The 4,393-nt window shown below is 33.5% G+C and overlaps 1 non-coding gene across 1 annotated transcript; it reads left to right on the top strand.

Moving 5' to 3' along the window:
* The first annotated feature begins 1,099 nt into the window (after nt 1–1,099).
* On the top strand, nt 1,100–1,218 carry LOC136075610 (5S ribosomal RNA). Its single transcript, XR_010636059.1, has one exon. It is a non-coding gene; the product is annotated as a 5S ribosomal RNA (ribosomal RNA).
* The last annotated feature ends 3,175 nt before the right edge of the window (nt 1,219–4,393 follow it).

Here is a 4,393-nt window from a genome sequence, read left to right as displayed (position 1 = left end):
AGTTCCTTTAGAATGGGACTCACCTTCAGTAGAAACCTAGATTTTGCCATTTCAAAATAAAGTTATCAGCTTGTTTTTTATATAAACGGGTTTCTTGGATTAGAAAGATATCGAAATTCATTTTTTTAAAGTTATCAAGAATAACATCTTGTTTAGTTTGGTCATTGAGACCGCAAACGTTTACCGAGAAGATTTTTATTGCTTCCATTTTTAATGATAATGCAAGTTTATGGTATTTGGTATAGGATATGACGATAATAAATAAATAATTTGAAAAAAGATAAGATTGCAGATGGCTTAAGTTATAAAAATTAATTTCATAAAAAATAAATATTTTTCTATAATATAAAATATAAAAGAAAAATTTAATCATATCATACCGCCCGTTGTTGGGGCATTCTTTTTGGGTCTTCCATTTAAGGCGTTTGTGGCGGAGCGTTTCTTTTATAAATGTTTTTTCACTTTTCATTTCAATTTTATCTGTTTCATCTTCCTCTCTTTGACTCACCTCGTTGTTTTTTCTCTCATTCTTCTTTTCATCACGTTTTTTGGTTCGGCTTTTAACAATCTCAAAATTAAGTTCCGTAGGGGTAGAGATAGGTATTTTGGTTTCACATGGTTTTTGTATTTTAATAATTCCAGATGAAAGTGATAGGTGGTTTTCGGTTTTCTCCACAGATATCTCGCTTGTCATTTTAATTGGCTGGTCTTTCTCTTTTGATGTGTCTCTTCTTTTAGGTGATTTGGTTTTTTCCTCAACTGTTTTTATCACTTTTTGAGAGATGCATCTCTGTTGCGGAGGGTGCGAGTTGCCGCATGTTTTACCTAAAACTTCGATCAAGTTCCTTTGTGTTTTTTTTCATCGATTTGACTGGCGAAGTTCTAAAGTTTATCTTATTTGGTTGTTTATTCTTTATTTTGAAAGTTCAACTTTATCGAAAAAACTCTAATATTTTGAACGTTTTTTGAATATTTTGAACACTTCCAACTCTTTGATCAAGTTGCACGCTCTCTCCTACATTATTAGTGACTTAGTGACTTGGTAAACGCAAGTGAACTCCAAATTGGCTTTAAAAGCATTGCGAAGTCACAAGCATTCGCCTACGACCATACCACGGTGAACACACTCGTTCTCATCCGATCACGGAGGTTAAGCGTCGTCGGGCCAGAGTAGTACTTGGATGGGGGACCGCCTGGGAACTCCTGGTGCCGTAGGCTTTTTTAGCTTTTCGTATTTGAAGACTTATCTTAACCTTTTGCTATGTTTAATTATTCATTTGAAAAGTTTACAAGGTCTTCATTTATGTTTTTGAATGTGTTCAAACGCGTCAAGATCTCTGTTCACTTACTTCATTGTTTCATTTTTTTTTAGTTACATTGAAGGTCAAAAACTACCAACACTGTCGTTTCAAATCACTAATCAAAAAATTGTGATTTGTCAATTTGTGTACACTTCGCTCCCTCTAGTAGTCAAACATCAAAGAGAAGTATTAGAAGTATCGTTTGCTACGCAGAACATTACAAATCAATATAAAAAACTTTGTTACAAGCTCAACAATGATATACAAAGAAAGTTGGCTCGAAAATAAGGCCGTTGACCATCGATTCGGCTAGCGCGAATATGACGGTAAGTAGACTTTTTTTGGTTTAGCATATGTGCACCCCCACTCCCGAGACCCCGAAAGAACGAAAATTTGCGTCAATATCTATTGATGCTTACCTTATTGTTTTTTTTTTATTTTTATTTTTTTATTTTTTAACACCATATTTACATATATTTCATGAAAAAAAATTTACAAGATAGGCAGTTTTACAACAATAGGCGTTCCGTAATATATATACAGGTTTTATATTTATACAATTGCATAAAAGCCGTTTTTTTTTTGTTTTTTTTTTAAAGTTTCAAAAATTCAAAAGTCACATTAAGGAGTATTACTAGTTTAAAACGTTTTTATGTTTGTAAAAAAGAATGCTAACTTAACAAAAAGAAAGAGGATTAAAAAAAAACAGCTATTACTTGATGAAGGGGCTTTTCAATTTTATGGTGGTAAAATTAAAAATTTGCACATGAATAGTTATACTAAGTGTAAAAAATTTTTGGACAGGTGAAAAAATACTTGTGGGTTTATAAAAATAAAATTTGTTAATGGTTAGTATTATCGTGCTTATAATAAATTCATCATTGCGATTAACCCATGACCTTAAAAAATATTAACACAACCTTCGCAGTCACAGGACGACTAGGGTCATGCAACCTTCTCATCAATAAACTTCAAAACAAATAAACGTGCTTAAAATAAAAACGTCGTGGCGATTACCCCACGACCTTATAAAAAATACACACAACCTTCGCCGTCACCGGACAACTAGGGTCATGCAATTCAAATAACAAAAAATCGTTCCTAAAATAAATACGTCGCGGCGATTAACACACGACCTTATAAAAAATACACACAACCGCTTCCGTCACCGGACGACTAGGGTTATGCCTTCTTTTTATCCAAAATAAAGAATTATGGTTGAACACCCGTTATTTTCTAAATTTATCGAGACCTACAATTCAAAATCGTCTAGATGGTGAATGTTAAGTCTCGATTGTTCATATCGCTAATCGCGTTATTTAAAGAGAACAACTTATGAAATTTTTCTACATTGTTTTCCCTAAGGTATGTATTGTATTTTTTTTTCCCTATATATTTTATTCGTCGTGGTATGTTTTTTACGATTATCGTAGAGTTATTGTTTTGACTTTCTTTTAGTTTTGAGTTTCTACATTTCCACAATTCTGATGTTATTATATTTGTTAAAGTAGTTAAAACTTTTGCTTTTTTATCTTTTTTTGGTAAATCTTCAATATTAATTAAAAAAAGAGCGTACAAAGAGTTAAAAGGTTTTCCTGGCAGCAACCTTTCATATACAAATCTCATTTTTTTCCACACCGCTTGCGCTTTACTGCAAAAAATAAAAGGATGTAGAGTGTCTTCTATACGGTTGCAATTTTTGCAATTTGAGTTTCCGTGAAACTGTCCTCTTTTTATGCGCCATATGTTTAATTTTTCTAAGGTTGGCAGAGAATTAGTTAAAATGCGCCAAAGGGTGTTTTCGCTCTTGCCCAGGGCGTGCGAGTTAAAATTTCGTTTGACCAAATAATGTTTTGTTTCTTTTCGCTTAAGCTGTTTTCGTATGCAAAATAGTTAAAACCACCCAGAGCCAGGGCCTTGGTATTGTTTTTGTTTACTTTTGAGCCGAAGGCATTCTCTAACTTGTGTAGATTTTTCAAAATTTCTTCAATTGACTCGTGACTTCTCACTCAAAGTGTGGTGTCATCAGCATATTGTAACACTTTCAAGTTTGATTTTGATCCCAGCAGCGGAATATCGTCCACGAGTCTATTATTTTTAAACTGGAGGGCTAGTACTTCCACCGCCAGACAATACAACATAAGTGAAATAGGATCGCCTTAACGGTCACCCATCCGAACTTTTAGCGGTTTGCTCATGTAACCGTTGTTTATTACTAAGAATTGATTTTCTTTTATTGTTTGTTTAATTGCGTTAATAAAATTTTGTCCCGAACTATACTTTTCTAAGATATTGAACAAAAAAGGTCTATCGATTTTGTCAAAAGCTTTTTCCTGGTCTATTGTCAGCAAAACTCTATCATTGTTTTTTTCTGTGACATAGTGAATTACGTCCCTCAAAAGAAACAAGTTTGAAAAAATGTTTCTTTCAGGGACAGAACACGTTTGGGAAGATCCCAGTATGCGATATGGAACTTTCGAAAGTCTTAGCGCAAGCGCTTTTGTAATAATTTTAAAATTAGCGCACAAAAGAGAGATTGGACGCCAATTTTGTAAAAGTGTTAGGTCGCCGTCCTTGGGCAGAAGACTAATTAGCGCAGTCCTCTGCGACCAGGACAAATCGTTTTGCGGATTAAAACATTTTCGTTGAACAAAGCTGTCAGTTCTTCACCGTATATGTGCCAATGCTCAGTGTAGAACTCAACGGGAATTCCGTCAATTCCCGGTTTTTTGCCTTTTCCGAGCGACTTCGCAGCGTTAAACAGTTCCTCGCTGCTAAAATTTACATTGAGAAAAGCGTTTTGCTAGATTGTTTAACAATTATGAATGTTGTTTAAAAAATCTCTGCAATTCTTGATTTAATTTTTTTCTTTTATAAAGCGATTTATAAAACCTCCTAATAGTTTTGAAAATGTTTTTTGTGTCGCTAAATGATTTTTCGCCGCTAAATGATTTTAATTTTTTTATTTGTTTTTTTGGTTTGATTACTCTTCTCTAATTGAAAGTGTGCTTTAGAAGGTTTTTCTCCTTCTTCTACAACAATTTGTTTTGTTCTCACAAAAAATCCGATGTTGTTAAAAAGCGCGTTTTGTT

This window comes from Hydra vulgaris, chromosome 01, assembly GCF_038396675.1.
Source record: "Hydra vulgaris chromosome 01, alternate assembly HydraT2T_AEP".
Taxonomy (NCBI): domain Eukaryota; kingdom Metazoa; phylum Cnidaria; class Hydrozoa; order Anthoathecata; family Hydridae; genus Hydra; species Hydra vulgaris.
This window is presented reverse-complemented; position numbering and strand designations above follow the sequence as displayed.